The sequence below is a fragment of the Oncorhynchus kisutch genome, linkage group LG5 (assembly GCF_002021735.2).
Source record: "Oncorhynchus kisutch isolate 150728-3 linkage group LG5, Okis_V2, whole genome shotgun sequence".
Lineage (NCBI taxonomy): Eukaryota > Metazoa > Chordata > Actinopteri > Salmoniformes > Salmonidae > Oncorhynchus > Oncorhynchus kisutch.
The window spans coordinates 69,599,711-69,625,990 of NC_034178.2; the positions used below are offsets into that span (position 1 = coordinate 69,599,711).

At 42.1% G+C, this 26,280-nt stretch overlaps 1 protein-coding gene across 1 annotated transcript in view; it reads left to right on the forward strand.

Annotated features, from left to right (window-relative positions):
- The first annotated feature begins 14,234 nt into the window (after positions 1-14,234).
- Positions 14,235-26,280, forward strand: part of LOC109881347 (semaphorin-3D) — a 164,883-nt gene continuing 152,837 nt past the window's right edge. The window contains exon 1 of the mRNA XM_031825737.1: positions 14,235-14,414. The gene's annotated coding sequence lies outside the window, so the exon portion shown is untranslated. The remainder of the gene's footprint in view (positions 14,415-26,280) is intronic.

Below are 26,280 nucleotides of genomic sequence, written 5' to 3' on the forward strand. Positions count from 1 at the left end.
TGAGAATCATACTTAGGTAGCCTTTTTCCACCTGTGTTTTGTGGGTGATTATTTTCTGCTCTGTGTTTTGCTTCACCGTTCAGGACTGTTCGTTTTGTCGTTTTAATGTTTTTGTTCAGTGTTCAGTATTCTTATTAAAACAATATGGACACTTACGATGCTGCGCATTGGTCCTCACCTCATTCCAACGACGAGCGTTACAGAATCACCCAGAGCCAGAGTCTCCCGCCTGTCCTGAGCTGCCAGAGTCTCCCGTCTGTCAGGTGCTGCCGGAATCGCCCTTCATTTCAGCGCTGCCGGAGTCTCCCGCCTGTCCGGTGCTGCCGGAATCTCCTGTCCATTCGGGGCCCCCTGCAGGGGTCCCCAGTCCGAGGTCGGCAGCGAGGGTTGCCGCTCCCAGGGCGCCACTTAAGTGGCCGAGACTATGATGAAGTGGGGTCCACGTCCCACGCCAGAGCCGACACCGCGGACAGACGCCCACCCAGACCCTCCCCTATAGGTTCAGGTTTTGCGGCCGGAGTCCCCAACTTTGGGGGTGGGGGGGGGGGGGGTAGTGTCACGTTCTGAACTTAGTTCTTTTGTTATGTCTTTGTTTTACTATGGTCAGGGCGTGAGTTGGGGTGGGTTGTCTGTTCTTTTTTCTATGTTGGTTTTGTGTTTGGCCTGGTATGGTTCTCAATCAGAGGCAGGTGTCGTTCGTTGTCTCTGATTGAGAAAAAATATGGACACTTACCACGCTGCGCATTGGTCCTCACCTCATTCCAACGACGAGCGTTACAAAAACATTGATTTCAATGTTTAACAAACCATACAACTCTATGCACAAGGACTACTTTGAACCATTTTCCACTGAAAAATGTACAAAAACTAATTTAGTGGAAGAACTGTGCAGATGCAAACTTTGGTAAAGGAATTACGGTAACATCTCCCTCAGGTTTTTATGAAAACACTTTTTCCAAAAACTCTGTTAAATATCTGCTCTGAATTAAGATGAAATGAATCTGCTGAAAGAATGGGGTTTCAGCTATGACATGACACCTTGAGTTTAAAACATCTCTTTTGGTTATTTAACTACAGGAAGTGGATTTACACTCGGTAAGGGATTACGGTAATGAAATGACATCACGGGTCCCTGATCTGTACTACACAGAAATGCATAATTATCAGTGACGATTTTGTACATCTTGGTGGAGCAAAAAGAAAGAAAGTGGGATTCATGCCAGCAAAGCCACTACACAAGACAACACTAAACAATACATTAATTGCACAATAACGGTGACAAATGGTGCCCACAAACTGTTAGGGCCTACATAAAGCTGTCCCAACAGCAGAGTTCCAACAGCAGCCCCGACTGCTACACCTGGCTTTCAGCGGAGCCTTGCCTGGCAGCGAAACAGTTAATTGAGCATAATTTACTGCCTTTAAAAAAACATAGCTGATATAGCAGACTTGCTTAAACAAATATGGTTTCTACTGACAATTGAGTACAAATTGAGTATGGATTAAGGTGACTACAAGCGGACAAGAGGCAACCCGTAATTTCGATTACGACATTAATGAGCGAGCGACGACGGACGTAGTCAGTATAACTACTTGTTCAGCACTTTTGAAATGTACAGCGACAGAATTCAGAACATGGGCCGTTCTTACAGTGTTCTCCCTGTACACCAAGTCAGAACCGTATGATAAATTAAGGGGGCATATACACAGACAATGACAGTTCTTACAGTATTCAATGATTACATTTCTCTAAACAGATTATAGGCTACATGTGCACCACCAAGTTAAAACAGTAGGCGACATTAAGAGGTGAAAATAGACCAAATTATTGGGGTGACGCACATTGAACACCGTTTGGGTCTTTGCATGTCAAAAAAAGATACACGTCATATTACACGATATTACGCGTTAAAACAATGCAAATTGGGTAGCCATTTGATTAGATGTTCAGGAGTCTTATGTCTTGGGGGGTAGAAGCTGTTTAGAAGCCTCTTGGACCTAGACTTGGTGCTCCGGTACCGCTTGCCATGCAGTAGCAGAGAGAGTCTATGACTAGGGTGGCTGGAGACTTTGACAATTTTTAGGGCCTTCCCCAAACTGTTGCAACAAAGTTGGGAGCACAGAATCGTCTAGAATGTCATTGTTTGCTATAGGGTTAAGATTTCCCTACACTGGAACTAAGGGGCCTAGCCCGAACCATAAAAATGTATTCCTCCTCCACCAAACTTTACAGTTGACACTATGCATTGGGGCAGGTAGCGTTCTCCTGGCATCCGCCAAACCCAGATTAGTCCGTTTGACTGCCAGATGGCGAAGCGTGATTCATCACTCCAGAGAACTCGTTTCCACTGCTCCAGAGTCCAATGGCGGCGAGCTTTACACCATTCCAGCCAATGTTGGCATTGCGCATGGTGATCTTAGGCTTGTGTGAGGCTGCTCGGCCATGGAAACACAGTTCTTGTGCTGACGTTGCTTCCAGAGGCCGTTTGGAACTCGGTAGTGAGTGTTGCAACCGAGGACAGATGTTTTTTTACACGCTACGCACTTCAGCACTTCCCATTCTGTGAGCTTGTGTTGTTACCACTTTGCAGCTGAGCCATTGTTGCTGCTAGACGTTTCCACTTCACAATAACAGCACTTACAGTTGACTGGGGCAGCTCTAGCAGGGCATGTTGAAAGACCCTGAGCTCTTCATTGAGGCCATTCTACTGCCAATGTTCGTCTTGCAGATTGCATGGCGGTGTGCTCAATTTTATACACGTCAGCACCAGTGGGGCTGAAATAGCCGAAGCCACTAGTTCTGTATGTGTCTGCTTTTTCCTTGTACAGTAGGCCTACAACACCTTCACAAAGTATTCATACCCCTTGACTTATTTCACATTTTGTTGCCTGAATTCAAAAAGAATAAAACACAAACGTTTTAACCATCGACACACAATACCCCATAATGACAAAGTGAAAACATATTTTTGTGTATCTGATCGTATGCTTATCATAATGCTACTTTTGTAATAACTTGTCTTGATTGGGTTCATGCTAGTGACTGGTTGACTGCACAGAGGAAACAACACAATCACTCATAAGCAATTTGGCAGAACAAATGGGAACTACAACGAGTGACACAATATCTCAGCTTCAAGGTAAGGAGCCTGGTGTGGTTGGTATCAGTTAGTCACATACAGGAACCAACCATGCTTATAACTTGTTTGTTGCAAACAGGATGCACGTTTTTGAATAATTTTATTCTTTATAGGCTTCCTTCTGTTCACTCTGTCAATTAGGTTAGCATTGTGGAGTTACTGCAATGTTGTTACTGCAATTGATCTATCCTCAATTTTCTCCTATCAGTCATTGAACTCTGTAACTGTTTTAAAGTCACCGTTGACCTCATGGTGAAATCCCTGAGCGGTTTCCTTCCTCCCAGGCAACTGAGTTAGAAAGGATGTCTGTATCTTTGTAGTGACTGGGTGTATTGATACACCGTCCAAAGTGTAATTAATAACTTCAACATGCTCAAAGGGATGTTCAATGTCTGCTTGCCAACAGGCGCCCTTCTTTGTGAGGCATTAGAAAACCTCCCTGATCTTTGTGGTTAAATCTGTGTTTGAAATTCACTGCTCGACTGACGGACCTTACAGATAATTGTACGTATGTGTTGGGGTACAGAGATGAGGTAGTCATTCAACAATCATGTTAAACACTATTTCACACAGAGTGAATCCATGCAACTTATCATGTGACTTGTTAAGCACATTGTTACTCCTGAATTTATTTAGGATTGCCATAACAAAGGGGTTGACATTTCAGCTTTTCATTTTTTTATTGAAAATAAAAAGAAATGTAAAATGTTTCTACTTTGACATTATGGGGTATTGTGTTGTAGGCCTGTGACACAACATCTCAATGTAAACCCTGTTAGATGAAGACTGTAACACAACAAAAATGGGGAAAGAGTCAAGGGGTTTGAATACTTTCTGAAGGCATTGTACATCCTCTTGGTTTTGTGCTGCAGAATGGGTTCTGCTTTTCAGACCACTCATCCATCTCTATTCTATTGGATTATCTTTCACTTAACTCGATGCAAGCCCCACCCGACAGTAGTACTCTCTGTCTCAGTGATGTATTCTTAGGCACATTGTATGAATGCTAATCAAGCTTTACTTCCCAGCCGTCTCCCGCTGCCATCCGTTATCACAGTGTGTTGATCTAGGGCTAAAGCATGCGATCTAGCAACACCAAGGTTATGGGTTTAATTCCTTCAGAGATCACACACACATGCTGAAAAATGCTTTTGTCCTTCCTGTAAATTGAGTAGGATAAAGGCCTCTGCTAACTGGCATATTACACTATATATATATTATCTTAAATCCAGATCTTATAACAGTGCACTACGTTTGAACAGAGCTGTATAGGCTCTGGTTAAAAGTAGGTGGTGCTGGCCTCCCGGGTGGTGCAGTGGTCTAAGGCACTGCATTGCAGTGCTAGCTGTGCCACCAGAGACTCTGGGTTTGAGCCCAGGCTCTGTCGCAGCCGGCCGCGACCGGGAGGTCCATGGGGCGACGCACAATTGGCCTAGCGCCGTCCGGGTTAGGGAGGGTTTGGCTGGTATGGGATATCCTTGTCTCATTGCACACCAGCGACTCCTGTGGCGGGCAGGGCACAGTGCATGTTGTGTTTCCTCCGACACATTGGTGCTGCTGGCTTCCGGGTTGGATACGCACTGTGTTTAAGAAGCAGTGCGGCTTGATGGGGTTGTGTTCCGGAGGACGCATGACTCTTGACCTTGAGACAAGACAATAACTACTAACAATTGAATACCACGAAATTGGAGAGAAAAAGGGGGTAAAGAAAGTAGGTGGTGCTGTGTAGTGTACATGGTCAACAGAATGGAATGGGAATTCTATTGCTACGTTTTCCTTTCATTCTTACACATGGGAATCAAAACACTGTGCATGATGATGTTCAAATGTATAACAAAGGCACTAGTACTACACACTGTATTATGTCCTGTACTAATAACTACACACTGTATTATGTTCTGTACTAATAACTACACACTGTATTATGTTCTGTACTAATAACTACACACTGTATTATGTTCTGTACTAATAACTACACACTGTATTATGTCCTGTACTAATAACTACACACTGTATTATGTTCTGTACTAATAACTACACACTGTTATGTTCTGTACTAATAACTACACACTGTTATGTTCTGTCCTGTACTAATAACTACACACTGTATTGTGTCCTGTACTAATAACTACACACTGTATTATGTCCTGTACTAATAACTACACACTGTATTGTGTCCTGTACTAATAACTACACACTGTATTATGTCATGTACTAATAACTACACACTGTATTATGTTCTGTCCTGTACTAATAACTACACACTGTTATGTTCTGTCCTGTACTAATAACTACACACTGTATTGTGTCCTGTACTAATAACTACACACTGTATTATGTCATGTACTAATAACTACACACTGTATTGTGTCCTGTACTAATAACTACACACTGTATTATGTCATGTACTAATAACTACACACTGTATTATGTTCTGTCCTGTACTAATAACTACACACTGTTATGTTCTGTCCTGTACTAATAACTACACACTGTATTATGTTCTGTCCTGTACTAATAACTACACACTGTTATGTTCTGTCCTGTACTAATAACTACACACTGTTATGTTCTGTCCTGTACTAATAACTACACACTGTTATGTTCTGTCCTGTACTAATAACTACACACTGTTATGTTCTGTCCTGTACTAATAACTACACACTGTATTATGTTCTGTCCTGTACTAATAACTACACACTGTTATGTTCTGTCCTGTACTAATAACTACACACTGTATTATGTCCTGTACTAATAACTACACACTGTATTGTGTCCTGTACTAATAACTACACACTGTATTATGTCCTGTACTAATAACTACACACTGTATTGTGTCATGTACTAATAACTACACACTGTATTATGTTCTGTCCTGTACTAATAACTACACACTGTATTATGTCCTGTACTAATAACTACACACTGTATTATGTCCTGTACTAATAACTACACACTGTTATGTTCTGTCCTGTACTAATAACTACACACTGTATTGTGTCATATACTAAGTATTACACACTCTTTGTGTCCTGTACTAATAACTACACACCTTATTGTGTCATATACTAAGTATTACACACTCTTTGTGTCCTGTACATACAGTACGTGTGTGTTTTCCAACAGAGTTAGCAGCACGTGTCCAACCAACTGGATCTAGGAGCTCCTCCATATTAACTGAGTCTGTGTAACTCCTGGGTCAATGTGAGGTCTAACTAGTTTCCACTAACAGTGTTTAAGCAGCAAGTTAATGGTAATACGATGAACGTATGTAAAAATACCACAAGAGTTACTAATAATGGGATTATTATCTAAGATTTATTGGTTAATAATATATAAATGGGGCCGTTACTCAGCTCAACTCTCCCACCTCCCAGTTCTTGTTTTGTTTAAAACTCGCCTATTTGCACTGAAGGGTCACATTCCCGAGCCTAGACCTTCCAAATCCAACAAGATCCAGAGATCCTGGGTCATGAGAAGAGGAGTGTTGGTGGATGACAATATAGCTTCCGGTCCTCTCCCTCCCGAGGGAATGTCTGTTTTTCCTGTGGGAGAGAAGGAACGCTGTCCAGTCCTCTACTCCCCACTGAACCCATTTCCATGACTCAAGCCTAACAACTTGTAATGTTATGTTGTTTGCCTAATTGAGTTCTCAATGATAACTCTATTTGATCAGTTACAAAACTACAGTTTTCAACAGAGCATTTGGTATTCTTTTGTCTCTATTATGCAATTATATTTCTGTGGTTATAGAGTCGTGGCCACAAGTTTTGAGAATGACACAAATATTAATTTTCACAAAGTCTGCTGCCTCAGTGTCTTTAGATATTTGTCAGATGTTACTATGGAATACTGAAGTATAATTACAAGTATTTCAAAAGTGTCAAAGGATTTTTTTGACAATTACATGAAGTTGATGCAAAGAGTCAATATTTGCAGTGTTGACCCTTCTTTTTCAAGACCTCTGCAATCCACCCTGGCATGCTGTCAATTAACTTCTGGGCCACATCCTGACTGATGGCAGCCCATTCTTGCATAATCAATGCTTGGAGATTGTCAGAGTTTGTGGGTTTTTGTTTGTCCGCCCGCCTCTTGAGGAGGAGTTTCCTGGCCATGGACCCAAAATATTGATGTTTTGTTCCCAGAGCCACTTAGTTATCACTTTAGCCTTATGGCAAGGTGCTCCATCATGCTGGAAAAGGCATTGTTCGTCACCAAACTGTTCCTGGATGGTTGAGAGAAGTTGTTCTCAGAGGATGTGTTGGTGCCATTCTATATTCATGGCTGTGTTCTTAGGCAAAATTGTGAGTGAGCCCACTCCCTTGGCTGAGAAGCAACCCCACACATGAATGGTCTCAGGATGCTTTACTGTTGGCATGACACAGGACTGATGGTAGCGCTCACCTTGCCTTCTCCTGACAAGCTTTTTTCCAGATTCCCCCAAACAATCGGAAAGGGGATTCGTCAGAGAAAATTACTTTACCCCAGTCCTCAGCAGTCCAATCCCTGTACCTTTTGCAGAATATCAGTCTGTCCCTGATGTGTTTCCTGGAGAGAAGTGCTGCCCGTCTTGACACCAGGCCATCCTCCAAAGGTCTTCGCCTCACTGTGTGTGCAGATGCACTTACACCTGCCTGCTGCCATTCCCGAGCAAGCTCTGTAATGGTGGCTCCCCGATCACGCAGCTGAATCAACTTTAGGAGAGGGTCCTGGTGCTTGCTGGACTTTCTTGGGTGCCCTGAAGCCTTCTTCACAACAATTGAACCGATCTCCTTGAAGTTCTTGATGATCCGATAAATGGTTTATTTATGTGCAATCTTACTGGCAGCAATATCCTTGCCTGTGAAGCCCTTTTTGTGCAAAGCAATGATGACGGCACGTATTTCCTTGCAGGTAACCATGGTTACAGAGGAAGAACAATGATTCCAAGCACCACCTTCCTGTCGAAGCTTCCAGACTGTTATCCGAACTCAATCAGCATGACAGAGTGGAGTGATCTCCAGCCTTGTCCTCATCAACACTCACACCTGTGTTAACGAGAGAATCACTGACATGATGTCAGCTGTTCCTTTTGTGGCAGGGCTGAAATGTAGTGGAAATGTTTTTCATTGGATTCAGTTAATTTGCATGGCAAAGAGGGACTTTGCAATTAATTGCAATTTATCTGATCACTCTTCATAACATTCTGGAGTATATGCAAATTGCCATCATACAAACTGAGGCAGCAGACTTTGTGAAAATTTATATTTGTGTCATTCTCAAAACTTTTGGCCACGACTGTACTCTTGTTTGTCTCATTGAGAGAGAACATTTCCAATTATGAGACTATTTGATCAATAAGCCCAAAACAGGACTGTTGTTTTCCATACAGTGTTTGTCTTTGTTGCCTGGTTCTAGAACCGAGAATTGCCTACACAAACATCAATATGAGTTCTGCTATATCTGTTGCCCTGAGTTCTTGCTATATCTGGTGCCCTGTGTTCTACGATATCTCTCTCTCTCTCTCTCTCTCTCTCACACACACTCACACACACACACACACACACACACACACACACACACACACACACACACACACACACACACACACACACACACACACACACACACACACACACACACACACACACACACACACACACACACACACACACACACACACACACACACACACACACACACACACACACACAGGACTGTGTGACAGGGTGCAATGAGCCAAAAGGACGGGTTGACTGTACGTGCATCCAGTTTACTGAGTAGAGTTTTGTAGGCTATTTTGTAAATGACATCGTCAAAGGCGAGGATCGGTAGGATAGTCAGTTTTTTGAGGGTATGTTGGCAGCGTGAGTAAAGGAGGCTTTGTTGCGAAATAGGAAGCCGATTCTAGATTTAATTTTGGATTGGAGATGCTTAATGTGAGTCTGGAAGGAGAGTTTACAGTCTAACCAGACACCTAGGTATTTGTAGTTGCTCACATATTCAAAGTCAGAACCGTCCAGAGTAGTGATGCTAGTCGGGCAGGCGGGTGAGGGCAGCGATCGGTTGAAGAGCATGAAGTTAGTTTTACTAGTGTTTAAGAGCAGTTGGAGGCCACGGAAGGAGTGTGGTATGGCATTGAAGCTCATTTGGAGGTTTGCTAACACAGTGCCCAAAGAAGGGCCAGATCTATACAGAATGGTGTCTACATTGGACAAGGCAACAAGACCTGCCCCACCTACCATGGACATGGAAACCAGACCTGCCCCACCTACCATGGACATGGTAACCAGACCTGCCCCAACTACCATGGACATGGCAACAAGACCTGCCCCACCTACCATGGACATGGCAACAAGACCTGCCCCACCTACCATGGACATGGACTCTCCTCTCCTCACCTCTGCTCTGCTCTGCTCTGCTCGACTCTACTGTTCTGACCAGTCTATAGAAATTTGATTCACTAAATCCAGCTGACTGTCACGTGGTACTAGTACGTTGTGGCTCGAGGCACTCCTTTTGTGATCTAGGTTGTTACACCATGTGTTTAATCCAACTGTGTACAAAATAAGTCACAAGACCAGCTGAATAAACAGGACTTGGAAGTAAAGGCTATTGTCCAGTAAACTGCAGTGTGTTGTTGTAGCTGGTAATACTGTCAACAGTAGCATCCTGTGTCTCCTCTTATCCGCATAGGAAAAAACACGTGTTTGAGTTTGTACCGGACTGACTGTCCTGAGTTCCCCTTGGAGACGTTTGAGAAGGTGTCCGTGTATGCGTTCTTTGTAGATGAAAATATTCAGGTAAAAATCTATTTTATTTTTGCCTGGTTCATAGATCTGTGTGTTCTTAAGAAAACTCCTGAGGTTGTTAGGGGAGTCAGAAGAGTTGGTTCAAGTACATCATATCTGAGACCAGACCAGACTACAAATCTATCGCCTCTGATCATAACGATGAGGATGCCATATATTGTATTGGGATGTTAATAGAACTCTAGTTCCAGATGACCTCTCCCTCTAGTCCAGATGACCTCTCCCTCTAGTCCAGATGACCTCTCCCTCAGGTGTACCACATTGTGGGTTTCCCTGACCAGGAGATCTGTGATGCCTCCAGGAATGTGTCTCAGGAACACCACAGCAGGTTCTCACCACAGCAGGTTCTCACCACAGCAGGTTCTCACCACAGCAAGTTGCCTGTCACATCTTACAACAGGTGAGCCTTCTCTCAGTCCTGCTAGTGACCTGTCCCAATACACATCCTCAACAGGTGAGCCTTCTCTCAGTCCTGCTAGTGACCTGTCCCAATACTCATCCTATAACAGGTGAGCCTTCTCTCTGTCCTGCTAGTGACCTGTCCTAATACTCATCCTACAACAGGTGAGCCTTCTCTCAGTCCTGCTAGTGACCTGTCCCAATACTCATCCTACAACAGGTGAGCCTTCTCTCAGTCCTGCTAGTGACCTGTCCCAATACTCATCCTACAACAGGTGAGCCTTCTCTCAGTCCTGCTAGTGACCTGTCCCAATACTCCTGAACTGCATCCTTCCTCCTCTGTTAGTTGCATCTTGCAGCAGGTCTGTCTAGGTATCTAGGTCTTCTCTAGAGATTTCCACACTACTGAGCCCGAACAGAGCCGTGCCAAGCCAAGCTTTACGGAGCTAGACTGCTTACTAATCCACTTTAGCTCAGGATGATAGCGTAAAGAGTATCTTAGCCCAGGGTCATGTTCTTACACTACTGAACGGATTCCTCGCCCCTGCGATGCCCCACCTGAACACTATCATCTTGTGTCAATACCAGTGGAGGCTGGTGGTAGGAGCTATAGGAGGACGGGATCATTGTAATGGCTGGACTGGAATAGATGGAACAGAATCTAACATGTTGTTTCCATATGTTTGATGTGTTTCATACCCGTTCCATTCATTCCATTCCTGCCGTTACAATGAGCCTGTCCTCCTATAGCTCCTCCCACCAGCCTCCGCTGGTCAATACTATTAATCTGTATCCTTCCATTCTCCCTTCCTTAAAAATACAATTGCCTTTAACGGCCACTAGAGGGGAGCCCTCTCATAACAGAGCCTTTCTGCATTGAGGTTTGACTTCTATATGGACTTCGTAATGCGTTGTTATATCCACTCAAATGTTTCTATTCCTTCACAGCGTCAACCCATTGAATGGGTTCCCGTCACTCCGGTCTTCTAGAATTACAATGGAAAAAAACGAAGACTACTTTGTTTACGGTCTTGATAATAACGTTTTCTACTCCTAAATATCCCTCCGCCTGTGTTTAAGCAAACAAGTTGAATTGAAAGTATATTAATCACACAGGTGAATTGAAAATATATGCTATACTATAGCAATGATATCCCAAAGTCTATGAAACTGGATAACGGAATGTTTGCATTTGTAATTTTGTACGTGTTCGTCTGTGTAAACTGAGGCCTCTCCAGTTTGCAATCGTACAAAGAGAATAATTCGGATATAATGGATATAATCTAGTCAATCTGTTTCTATGGTTTTGGATCATCCACTGAACTAGAAGGAGAAGGAGACTAGTTGCCGGTGTGGAGTTAGTGTGTGTTTCTAAGTGTAATCAATGAATTGGTTTTATATGAATCTGAGTATTCTACTACGTCCTCCTCAGTCACAATATACATGTTGAATTTACAAGGAAAAAAAAGAAGTATATAACCTGTATTTTTATAAATGTCTTTGATTTTGTATATCTCTATCTTTGATCATTTGGAATTGGTAGGGTGGGATCATGCAAAAAAAAGTTATTAGGTCAACAATAGGTTAGTAAAGAAATAAAAAGATAGGAGTAGCGAGGCTATTTACAGTAGTGAGGCTATATACAGTCGAGAGGCTATATACAGTAGAGAGGCTATATACAGTAGAGAGGCTATATACAGTAGCGAGGCTATTTACAGTAGTGAGGCTATATACAGTCGAGAGGCTATATACAGTAGAGAGGCTATATACAGTAGTAAGGCTATATACAGTAGAGAGGCTATATACAGTAGTGAGGCTATATACAGTAGAGAGGCTATATACAGTAGAGAGGCTATATACAGTAGAGAGGCTATATACAGTAGAGAGCCTATACACAGTAGTGAGGCTATATACAGTAGAGAGCCTATACACAGTAGTGAGGCTATATACAGTAGAGAGGCTATATACAGTAGAGAGGCTATATACAGTAGAGAGGCTATATACAGTAGAGAGCCTATACACAGTAGTGAGGCTATATACAGTAGAGAGCCTATACACAGTAGTGAGGCTATATACAGTAGAGAGGCTATATACAGTAGAGAGGCTATATACAGTAGAGAGGCTATATACAGTTGAGAGGTTATATACAGTAGAGGCTATATACAGTAGAGGCTATATACAGTAGTGAGGCTATATACAGTAGAGGCTATATACAGTAGAGGCTATATACAGTAGAGGCTATATACAGTAGTGAGGCTATATACAGTAGAGGCTATATACAGTAGAGGCTATATACAGTAGAGGCTATATACAGTAGCGAGGCTATATACAGTAGAGAGGCTATATACAGTAGTAAGGCTATATACAGTAGTGAGGCTATATACAGTAGAGAGGCTATATACAGTAGTGAGGCTATATACAGTAGTGAGGCTATATACAGTAGAGGCTATATACAGTAGGGAGGCTATATACAGTAGAGAGGCTATATACAGTAGCGAAGCTATATACAGTAGCGAGGCTATATACAGTAGCGAGGCTATATACAGTAGTGAGGCTACATACAGTAGGGAGGCTATATACAGGAGCGAGGCTATATACAGTACAGAGGCTATATACAGTAGCGAGGCTATATACAGTAGAGAGGCTATATACAGTAGGGAGGCTATATACAGTACAGAGGCTATATACAGTAGCGAGGCTATATACAGTAGAGAGGCTATATACAGTAGCGAGGCTATATACAGTAGAGAGGCTATATACAGTAGAGAGGCTATATACAGTAGATAGGCTATATACAGTAGAGAGGCTATATACAGTAGGTAGGCTATATACAGTAGGGAGGCTATATACAGTAGCGAGGCTATATACAGTAGAGAGGCTATATACAGTAGAGAGGCTATATACAGTAGAGAGGCTATATACAGTAGCGAGCCTATATACAGTAGAGAGGCTATATACAGTAGAGAGGCTATATACAGTAGCGAGGCTATATACAGTAGAGAGGCTATATACAGTAGGGAGGCTATATACTGTAAGGTCTAGTAGACCTGTTGTATTCAGCATTTCACTGTAAGGTCTAGTAGACCTGTTGTATTCAGCATTTCACTGTAAGGTCTAGTAGACCTGTTGTATTCAGCATTTCACTGTAAGGTCTAGTAGACCTGTTGTATTCAGCATTTCACTGTAAGGTCTAGTAGACCTGTTGTATTCAGCATTTCACTGTAAGGTCTAGTAGACCTGTTGTATTCAACATTTCACTGTAAGGTCTAGTAGACCTGTTGTATTCAGCATTTCACTGTAAGGTCTAGTAGACCTGTTGTATTCAGCATTTCACTGTAAGGTCTAGTAGACCTGTTGTATTCAGCATTTCACTGTAAGGTCTAGTAGACCTGTTGTATTTAGCATTTCACTGTAAGGTCTAGTAGACCTGTTGTATTCAGCATTTCACTGTAAGGTCTAGTAGACCTGTTGTATTCAGCATTTCACTGTAAGGTCTAGTAGACCTGTTGTATTTAGCATTTCACTGTAAGGTCTAGTAGACCTGTTGTATTCAGCATTTCACTGTAAGGTCTAGTAGACCTGTTGTATTCAGCATTTCACTGTAGTCAACACCTGTTGTATTCTGCGCACGTGACAAATACACTTTGATTTGATTTAATTTAATGTGGAGAAAATGAATTACTTGTCTAGGCCCGTTATTATAGTACCCAACCAATACTTTATCATAATGTGCTAGATACACCTGCACAAACACATAATATTGTTCCCACTCGATGTGCGTCATGAGTGTAATGAGCAGATATTTGATTGGCGACAGAGCGGGAGGGAGCTGGGAAGCGCAGCCGAGGATGATGGAGAGAGGGACTACCTACCGGAGGAGTGGCCTTCACGATCCCAGCCCAACATGCGGAGTTTGTTTATAACGTGTGGAACGCGACAATGTGGAGTCATCTCACGTCGCTTCTCTTTCTCAAACCCTGCGGCAGATCGTTTCACCCTGTCACTGTATCAGCAGCCCGTCTACGTTAAATTTGGACTGGAATAACTCATCTTCAGAAATCTCTTTCAAGATATAAAGAGTCTGGTAAGTTGCGGAAAAGTTTACTTTCTGACATTAACATTGATTTTTGAAACGGCTCTTTCAATTTTGTGAGGCAGGCTATGAGGATATTATTGGCAGGTAAGATCTGTAAAGCACATGATTTATGAGATTATGCTATACATCTATTCTAGATCAATCAATAGCCTACCAAAATTATTTTACAACTTATTTTGCTCTGTTTATAAACGTGTAAACAGCCGAATATATTCTAATTTGTGTGACTGAGATTCAGTGAGAAGCTCAATGTCTACATTGAGACATTTACTATGTTGATTTTCGAGGAATATCCATTTACAATGGAAGATATTGAAGGTTAAAACACAGTAAGTTTAGAACCAGTAGCATAGAGAATGGATTGAACCACCCCTAAAAAAAATCTCTGGTCCTGGCTGATATGAGTAAGGTGCAGTGATTGTCTATATGACATCCTGTTATGGCAGTTGACTCCTCTGTACAAACTGTTCGTCAGACTGTTGTTTAGTCCTGTGACTGTGGCTATGTTGTGCCTTTCCTCAGTCTGTGACTGTGGCTACGTTGTGCCTTTCCTCAGTCTGTGACTGTGGCTACGTTGTGCCTTTCCTCTGTCTGTGACTGTGGCTACGTTGTGCCTTTCCTCCATCTGGGACTGTGGCTACGTTGTGCCTTTCCTCTGTGGCTACGTTGTGCCTTTCCTCTGTCTGTGACTGTGGCTACGTTGTGCCTTTCCTCTGTGGCTACGTTGTGCCTTTCCTCAGTCTGTGACTGTGGCTACGTTGTGCCTTTCCTCTGTCTGTGACTGTGGCTACGTTGTGCCTTTCCTCAGTCTGTGACTGTGGCTACGTTGTGTCTTTCCTCTGTGGCTACGTTGTGCCTTTCCTCAGTCTGTGACTGTGGCTACGTTGTGCCTTTCCTCAGTCTGTGACTGTGGCTACGTTGTGCCTTTCCTCAGTCTGTGACTGTGGCTACGTTGTGCCTTTCCTCCGTCTGTGACTTTGGCTACGTTGTGCCTTTCCTCCGTCTGTGACTACCTTGTGCCTTTCCTCAGTCTGTGACTACCTTGTGCCTTTCCTCAGTCTGTGACTACGTTGTGCCTTTCCTCAGTCTGTGACTACGTTGTGCCTTTCCTCAGTCTGTGACTACGTTGTGCCTTTCCTCAGTCTGTGACTGTGGCTACGTTGCTTCCCTCTCTTTCCTATGACTGTATCTCTGCATTGTGTCTTTCCTCTTATACCAGTGACACTGCAATAATAGTTTGACGTAGGCACGGAACCTAACAGGGAGAAGGGGAAAGATACTTTAACCTACTTGGATAGAGGGAGAGAGATGAAGAGAGAGAGAGAGCGCACAAGAGAAAGATGAAGGGAGAGAGAGAGAGAGAGAGAGAGAGAGAGAGAGAGAGAGAGAGAGAGCGCGTGAGAAAGATGAAGAGAGAGAGAGAGAGAGAGAGAGAGAGAGAGAGAGAGAGAGAGAGAGAGAGAGAGAGACAGAGACACAGAGAGAGTGTGTGAGAGAGAGAGAGAGAGAGAAACAGCACTAGATGCTTGGAAAGTTTGAGTATGCTGTCGGTGACACATCAAATCAAAGTTTATTTGTCACGTGCACCGAATACAACAGGTGAAATGCTGAATACAACAGGTGGTGGACCTTACAGTGAAATGCTTACTTACAGGCTCTAACCAATAGTGCAAAAAAGGTATTAGGTGAACAATAGGTAAGTAAAGAAATAAAACAACAGTAAAAAGACAGGCTGTATACAGTAGAGAGGCTATAAAAGTAGAGAGGCTATATACAGACACCGGTTAGTCAGGCTGATTGAGGTAGTATGTACATGGATGTATAGTTAAAGTGACTATGCATATAGGATAAACATGTTAAACCTCTGATGTAGAGAGCTGCTCACTCTCCACAGTAGAGAACATCTAGCCAGGTACTTCACTACAGAGTCTCTATCTCTTTCACTCTCTGCTGTAGAGAGCATCTAGCCAGGTACTTCACTACAGAGTCTCTATCTCCTTCACTCTCTACTGTAGAGAGCATCTAGCCAGGTACTTCACTCTCTACTGTAGAGAACATCTAGCCAGGTACTTCACTCTCTACTGTAGAGAACATCTAGCCAGGTACTTCACTACAGTCTCTATCTCCGTCACTCTCTACTGTAGAGAACATCTAGCCAGGTACTTCACTACAGTCTCTATCTCCTTCACTCTCTACTGTAGAGAACATCTAGCCAGGTACTTCACTACAGTCTCTATCTCCTTCACTCTCTACTGTAGAGAACATCTAGCCAGGTACTTCACTACAGTCTCTATCTCCTTCACTCTCTACTGTAGAGAACATCTAGCCAGGTACTTCACTCTTTCAGTGGGTGCTCCAGTGCAGTGTTCACACTTCACAATGCTTATCTGCAAGGGCACTTCACAGTGCCCTGCTCCAACGGTAACTGAGCTGCCTCGACCACAAGCTAGCAAACAATAGCCGACCTGATATACCCGATGAACATTGATTTATCTTTTATCCCCCCATACTCTGAGTCCTGTTATCAACATATTCCAAGTCATTGTTTGAAATTGAAACGCATTTCTGAGTTGATATTGTTGATATTGTTGATATTGAGTATCAATAGAACTGAATGAGAATAGAATGTCTACATTTTTGTGAGAAACAGAATTGCGTCCCTCTGCATATGTCAAAAATGGTACAACAAAATATATCTCTTCTCACATTTACAATCTCTATTCAAGGGTGACATCGTGATGGAATTATCACTATATCTTATTTCCACGAGTGTCTGTTTGACATAAAGAGACAGATGTTTAAAGTGTCGTATATCCATCTGCGGGGATTCATTCCCAGGAGCTACACTAGCTAGCTACACAGCCTTCAAGACTGCTTGAACATCATTTACAACACACATCATTTACAACACGTTTACAAGCATCTAGTTAACTCTACAACACATTTTAACTTTATTTAACTAGGCAAGTTTTTTAAGAACAAGTTCTTTTTTTCAATGATGGCCTAGGAACAGTGGGTTAACTGCCTTTTCAGGGGCAGAACGACAGATTTGTTCCTTGTCAGCTCAGGGGTTTGAACTTGCAACCTTCCGTTGCATGTACTGTCCAACACTCTAACCACTAGGCTACCCTGCTGCCACAACCAACATATCCTAATATGCTTTGTGTTTACCGTGAACAAGGAGCTACAATAGTCATTTACAACATTAACAATGTCTACACTGTATTTTTGATCAATTTTATGTTATTTTAATGTAGAGAACATCTAGCCAGGTACTTCACTACAGTCTCTATCTCCTTCACTCTCTACTGTAGAGAACATCTTTAATGGACAATTTATTTTCAAAACATTTGCTTTACTTTCAAAAACAAGGACATTTCAAAGTGACCCCAAACTTTTGAACGGTAGTCTATGTATCATGTACTGTAGTCTAAGTATCATGTACTGTAGTCTATGTATCATGTACTGTAGTCTAAGTATCATGTACTGTAGTCTATGTATCATGTACTGTAGTCTAAGTATCATGTACTGTAGTCTATGTATCATGTACTGTAGTCTATATACCATGTACTGTAGTCTATATACCATGTACTGTAGTCTATATACCATGTACTGTAGTCTATGTATCATGTACTGTAGTATATGTATCATGTACTGTAGTCTATAAACCATGTACTGTAGTCTATATACCATGTACTGTAGTCTATGTATCATGTACTGTAGTCTATATACCATGTACTGTAGTCTATGTATCATGTACTGTTGTCTATGTATCATGTACTGCAGTCTAAGTATCATGTACTGTAGTCTATGTTTCATGTACCGTAGTCTATATACCATGTACTGTAGTCTAAGTATCATGTACTGTAGTCTAAGTATCATGTACTGTAGTCTATGTATCATGTACTGTAGTCTATATACCATGTACTGTAGTCTATGTATCATGTACTGTCGTCTATATAACATGTACTGTAGTCTATATATCATGTACTGTAGTCTATATATCATGTACTGTAGTCTACGTATCATGTACTGTAGTCTATATATAATTTACTGTAGTCTATATACCATGTACTGTAGTCTATGTATCATGTACTGTAGTCTATGTATCATGTACTGTAGTCTATATACCAAGTACTGTAGTCTAAGTATCATGTACTGTAGTCTATATACCATATACTGTAGTCTAAGTATCATGTACTGTAGTCTATGTATCATGTACTGTAGTCTATATACCATGTACTGTAGTCTATATACCATGTACTGTAGTCTATGTATCATGTACTGTAGTCTATGTATCATGTACTGTAGTCTAAGTATCATGTACTGTAGTCGATGTATCATGTACTGTAGTCAATATACCATGTACTGTAGTCTAAGTATCATGTACTGTAGTCTATGTATCATGTACTGTAGTCTATATACCATGTACTGTAGTCTATATATCATGTACTGTAGTCTATATATCATGTACTGTAGTCTATGTATCATGTACTGTAGTCTATATATCATGTACTGTAGTCTATGTATCATGTACTGTAGTCTATATATCATGTACTGTAGTCTATATATCATGTACTGTAGTCTATGTATCATTTACTGTAGTCTATATATCATGTACTGTAGTCTATATATCATGTACTGTAGTCTATATATCATGTACTGTAGTCTATATATCATGTACTGTAGTCTATGTATCATGTACTGTAGTCTAAGTATCATGTACTGTAGTCTATATATCATGTACTGTAGTCTATATATCATGTACTGTAGTCTATGTATCATGTACTGTAGTCTATATACCATGTACTGTAGTCTATGTATCATGTACTGCAGTCTATATACCATGTACTGTAGTCTATGTATCATGTACTGTAGTCTATATACCATGTACTGTAGTCTATGTATCATGTACTGTTGTCTATGTATCATGTACTGCAGTCTAAGTATCATGTACTGTAGTCTATGTTTCATGTACCGTAGTCTATATACCATGTACTGTAGTCTAAGTATCATGTACTGTAGTCTAAGTATCATGTACTGTAGTCTATGTATCATGTACTGTAGTCTATATACCATGTACTGTAGTCTATGTATCATGTACTGTCGTCTATATAACATGTACTGTAGTCTATATATCATGTACTGTAGTCTATATATCATGTACTGTAGTCTACGTATCATGTACTGTAGTCTATATATAATTTACTGTAGTCTATATACCATGTACTGTAGTCTATGTATCATGTACTGTAGTCTATGTATCATGTACTGTAGTCTATATACCAAGTACTGTAGTCTAAGTATCATGTACTGTAGTCTATATACCATATACTGTAGTCTAAGTATCATGTACTGTAGTCTATGTATCATGTACTGTAGTCTATATACCATGTACTGTAGTCTATATACCATGTACTGTAGTCTATGTATCATGTACTGTAGTCTATGTATCATGTACTGTAGTCTAAGTATCATGTACTGTAGTCGATGTATCATGTACTGTAGTCAATATACCATGTACTGTAGTCTAAGTATCATGTACTGTAGTCTAAGTATCATGTACTGTAGTCGATGTATCATGTACTGTAGTCAATATACCATGTACTGTAGTCTAAGTATCATGTACTGTAGTCTATGTATCATGTACTGTAGTCTATATACCATGTACTGTAGTCTATATATCATGTACTGTAGTCTATATATCATGTACTGTAGTCTATGTATCATGTACTGTAGTCTATATATCATGTACTGTAGTCTATGTATCATGTACTGTAGTCTATATATCATGTACTGTAGTCTATATATCATGTACTGTAGTCTATGTATCATTTACTGTAGTCTATATATCATGTACTGTAGTCTATATATCATGTACTGTAGTCTATATATCATGTACTGTAGTCTATATATCATGTACTGTAGTCTATGTATCATGTACTGTAGTCTAAGTATCATGTACTGTAGTCTATATATCATGTACTGTAGTCTATATATCATGTACTGTAGTCTATGTATCATGTACTGTAGTCTATATATAATGTACTGTAGTCTATATATAATGTACTGTAGTCTATATATAATGTACTGTAGTCTATATATAATGTACCGTAGTCTATATATCATGTACTGTAGTCTATATATAATGTACTGTAGTCTATACTATATATATATATATTTTTATGTATCATTTATTTAACTAGGCAAGTCGGTTAAGAACATTTACAATGACGGCCTACCCTGGCAAAACCTGGACGACGCTGGGCCAATCGTGCGCCTCTTGCACTGAGATGCAGTGCCTTAGACCACTGCACCACTCGGGAGCCCTATATTATATACTACTATATTATATTATGTACTATATTATATACTAAATACTATACACTATATATATACACACTATGCTCCTCCATGTCCGTGGTGTCATGAACCGGCTCAAAGTTCGTAACAAAAAGGGAGACAACGTGGATATAAGAAATAACAAAATATATTTATTAACTAAAATAAACTATATACAATGAGCAATGGCGTGTGTAGTCAGTAAGCAATAGTGTAAGGGAGTGGTTGCGTGCATAAATGTGATAATGAGGGGTGTTGAAAGGTGCCAACGCAAACAAACAAAAACAGACACAAAAATGCCACAACCAAAATCTATCAGTGCGTCTGCACGAAGAGAGTCTCCCCAATGAATGGGGATAGAGGTTCATTTATCTCATTTCGCTGACGACCCTCCCGGCTCCGCCCACCGGCATCCTATTAAAGGAAAACAAGAGCAAAGAGAAAGAATTCGGCAGACGGAGTGGGAGGGGCAATACAGAGTGGGAGGGTCGTCACACTGAGTGGGAGGGTCAATACAATGGTCTTCATTCTCTCCCCCTGTTTCCTCCTCTTTGTCTCTGACGTGTAGTTTCATCATGATAATAGAGACTACAGCCAGATCTGAGCTAGTCATAGGCAATAACTACTTGTAGGGGCTCGGGTGTTGTAACGTGAGTTGTAACATATGTACAGTGTTACACCATTCCCTCGTTAAACACAAAGACTGAGATATTTATTCATTTAAAAACTGCCGTTGAGAGATGATCTGTCCTTATCCAATAAACAATGTTACATGTTACCGAGAGGTCTCCGGTGTATTAGAACCAGAACCCGGTGACCAGAACCTGTTGATGTGTTCTCTTCCTCTCCAGGTCCAGTTAATTGATCCAAAATACCACAATAGTACCTATTTAGAGCACTACTTTTGACTAGAGCCTTATACGACCCTGGTCAAAAGTAGGGCACAATATAGGACACAGCCTGAGGCTGAGCCGGACTTAGAATGGACTTTGAGGGGTCTGAATCTAGAGGCTAGACTGGAGGTCAGTCTGTCTGTTGGGACACATCCAGTCCTCTATTGCCAGTCAGCGAAGCACACTGGGCGGCAGGTTTTGTTCCTCAAATTAACACAGAGGTCCCATGCACATCTCATGGGACCAGCTCTCTGATCTTACCCTCCCTATATCTCTCCCAGCACTCCATCCTTCCACCCCCCTCCCCATGCCCCATCTACCTCCCTCTGGCTTGCTGCTACTCCATCAGGGACTAGGTAGAACTCTGGGTCTGGTTCTCCTCACAACAGGGTAGAGCTCTGGGTCTGGTTCTCCTCACAGCAGACTGACAGATATGCAGTGGAAAGAGATGGAAGGCTGAGGAAAGAGCGAGAGATGGATGAGGGGGGAGGGAGAGGGGGACAGAGCGAGAGAGAGAGAGAGAGAGAGAGAGAGATGCAGGGGGAGGGAGAGAAAGATGAGGGAGGGAGGGAGAGGGGGGGCAGAAAGAGTGAGAGAGAGATGAGGGAGGGAGGGAGAGAGAGATGAGGGAGGGAGGGAGAGAGATGAGGGAGGGAGGGAGGGAGGGAGGGAGGGAGGGAGGGAGGGAGGGAGGGAGGGAGGGAGGGAGGGAGGGAGGGAGGGAGGGAGGGAGGAGAGAGAGAGCGAGATGAAGGGATGAGTATTACATGTTGTATTGTCTTTCTAGTTCAGGACCTACAGTCAGAGTATAAATCTAGAACCAGTAGAACATATTGAATATGTAACATTATCTATATAACATATCATATTGCCTCTTTTGTCTATAAAACGAATCATATTGCCTCTTTAAACACTGCAAGACCATGGCACTGTGGGTCTGTAGGAAAGACAGAGGGAGATAGATGCTGCTGGGTGGTTTATAGTCAAGATGGGGTCCTGGGTCCTTCTCATTGTTTCAGTATGTGTCAGGCGGGCAGGTATAAACCAGCCCTTATTACTGCTGCCTAAGGATGGCGAGAGAGAGAGATGGGTTGAGAGAGAGAGCGTGAGAGAGGAGGAGAATGAAAGACAGTGAAAGATAGGGGGCAGGAAGTTAAAAAACAGAGAGACTGTAGGTTAAACAGAGAGACTGTAGGTTAAACAGAGACTGTAGGTTAAACAGAGAGACTGTAGGTATCAAGTACCCCTGTTTTCACTTCGATGAGGAAAGCTAGGAAGTGTTTATTTCCTAAACGTCTCAGTTGTATATTTTGATTTAAATGATTTAAAACATGCTATTTCAAATATTTAATTTAACCGTTTTTTAACGTCTGTTTCAGTCAGAGGTGGTGTACCGTCTGTTTCAGTCAGAGGTGGTGTACCGACTGTTTCAGTCAGAGGTGGTTACTGACTGTTTCAGTCAGAGGTGGTGTACCGACTGTTTCAGTCAGAGGTGGTTACTGACTGTTTCAGTCAGAGGTGGTGTACCGTCTGTTTCAGTCAGAGGTGGTTACTGACTGTTTCAGTCAGAGGTGGTGTACCGACTGTTTCAGTCAGAGGTGGTGTACCGTCTGTTTCAGTCAGAGGTGGTTACTGACTGTTTCAGTCAGAGGTGGTGTACCGACTGTTTCAGTCAGAGGTGGTTACTGACTGTTTCAGTCAGAGGTGGTGTACCGTCTGTTTCAGTCAGAGGTGGTTACTGACTGTTTCAGTCAGAGGTGGTGTACCGACTGTTTCAGTCAGAGGTGGTGTACCGTCTGTTTCAGTCAGAGGTGGTTACTGACTGTTTCCGTCAGAGGTGGTGTACCGACTGTTTCAGTCAGAGGTGGTTACTGACTGTTTCAGTCAGAGGTGGTGTACCGACTGTTTCAGTCAGAGGTGGTGTACTGACTGTTTCAGTCCGAGGTTGTGTACCGACTGTTTCAGTCAGAGGTGGTGTACCGACTGTTTCAGTCAGAGGTGGTGTACCGTCTGTTTCAGTCAGAGGTGGTTACTGACTGTTTCAGTCAGAGGTGGTTACTGACTGTTTCCGTCAGAGGTGGTGTACCGACTGTTTCAGTCAGAGGTGGTGTACCGACTGTTTCAGGCAGAGGTGGTTACTGACTGTTTCAGTCAGAGGTGGTTACTGACTGTTTCAGTCAGAGGTGGTGTACCGTCTGTTTCAGTCAGAGGTGGTTACTGACTGTTTCCGTCAGAGGTGGTGTACCGACTGTTTCAGTCAGAGGTGGTGTACCGACTGTTTCAGTCAGAGGTGGTGTACCAGCTGTCTATAGGTATGACAGAGTTTTATATGCTCCTGTTTAAATTATTCATCAAATTAATTGATTGATTATTTTTATTAGTGTAATTGGGAGAACACCCTAATTCAGCTGCATAGCGTGTGTGTGTTTAAGTATCAATAAGATGGAATTTCAGCCCCACACTCCCAGCTGTGTCTGTGACAGCGCGTTGAAGAATAGAGTCCCATGTCCTCCTCCAACTCAGATTGGTTACAGTATACTTTATGTAGAGCGATTAGGTGACTAACATATACATTCCTCCTCGTTTCCCCTCTGGGTTATTAAGGCATGTTTCTATACATCATGTGATTATACAGTTGGGATATAAACCAGACCAGCTGACATGTTAATAATATAATACAGAACCTCACCACCCACTTATACATATGTTGCGTCTTAATTTGATCATCATGATGTTTCAGGTAATGAAAACTTCTGAAGTTTGTAATTTACCATTTTAAAATGTATCAAACCCTACAATTTTTTTTTCCATTAATTATAATCCACATCATATTTCACATTACATGCAGAATTATTTTCCTTCTGTGAGAAACTGAGTCAAATTAAGATATCGCATCTGTAGTACTACTCCCTGTATCCTGTTTCCTGGGGTATGGGTACGTTCTGTCCACTGGTTCTCGCTGGACATAAAGAGAGGAAGTGGGACGTTCTCAGGAGTGGTTGTCGTTTGCTGTGTGTGAACAAAGCTTGTATTGGGAAGGTGTAATAACATTAGCAAGTGCATGTTACATGACAGTCCAGTCAAGGCTTTGTGGTTATTGGGGATGTTACACGCACTGTTTATTTTGTGTTCCTTCCTTTCCTGCTGTTTCCTGTGTGTGTGTGTGTGTGTGCACGAGAGAGAGAGAGAGACAGAGAGAAAGAGAGAGACCACCCAACCAGAATGTCACTAGTGTCCCCTCTCTCTCTAGACAGTGCAGGAGCAAAGCTGTTCTGGCCTGTTCCTTCCGATGATACAACAGACGCAATTACAAAAAGTAGCTGGATCATGTTAAGGCATCCTCTCCCGCTGCTCGTCTCACACAGGACACACACTGACCGGAATGTTATGATGCAACTGTTAAAACATAATGAGACGCACCAGCAGCTCACCGGACTTGAGTACTGGCACCTCAAAATGTTCTACTGCTTGAGCTCTTGTTCCTCTGATAGAATATGAGCACAGAAGGATTGAGGAGTTCCTGTACCTCTGATAGAATATGAGCACAGAAGGATTGAGGAGTTCCTGTACCTCTGATAGAATATGAGCACAGAAGGATTGAGGAGTTCCTGTACCTCTGATAGAATATGAGCACAGAAGGATTGAGGAGCTCCTGTTCCTAAATGTAAACAGTACCTTAACACAAAATGAATACCGGAACCTGTTTCAGTCCAAGACCAGCACTGATACACATACAGGGTTAGATGGAAAGGTAGGCAGGGATGGACGGTAGGTATGTATGTAAGGTAGGTAGGCAGGGATGGAAGGAAGGTAGGCAGGGATGGACGGTAGGTAGGTATGGAAGGTAGGTAGGTATGTATGTAAGGTAGGTAGGCAGCGATGGACGGTAGGTAGGGATGGAAGGTAGGCAGGGATGGAAGGTAGGCAGGCAGGGATGGAAGGTAGGCAGGGATGGAAGGTAGGCAGGGATGGAAGGTAGGCAGGGATGGAAGGTAGGCATGTATGGAAGGTAGGTAGGTATGGAAGGTAGGTAGGGATGGAAGGTAGGTAGGGATGGAAGGTAGGTAGGGATGGAAGGTAGGTAGGGATGGAAGGTAGGTAGGGATGGAAGGTAGGTAGGGATGAAAGGTAGGCAGGGATGAAAGGTAGGCAGGGATGAAAGGTAGGCAGGGATGAAAGGTAGGCAGGGATGAAAGGTAGGCAGGGATGTTAATGTCAATAGAAAAGTTTAAACTCTGATTCCTGCAAAAGGCAATGTGTCAAAAGCCTCTCAGAACAGGACATTGTTTTGTGTCTTCATTAGTCTTTGACTTGAAATGACTAGATATAAACAAGTTAATGTGTTGATTGAGACTAATATGGTATTGTTTTCACTCCATTTTGAGTGTGTCACATGGCCTTCATCACCTTTAGTATTTAAACTAACTTAACCTTCACAGCTTTAGTCTAAACTGGGCTGACGGCAGTGATATCTCTCATAGGTTTTATGTTGTCATTCTCAGCTGAGGTGTTACCCTTCAATTGTGTGTCTGGAACTCTTTGCTCGAGCCTGGTCTGTAATGCCAGGTGACGACAGACACGGATCAGTCTGTCCATGTTGAGGTGATGAATGTGGTCTG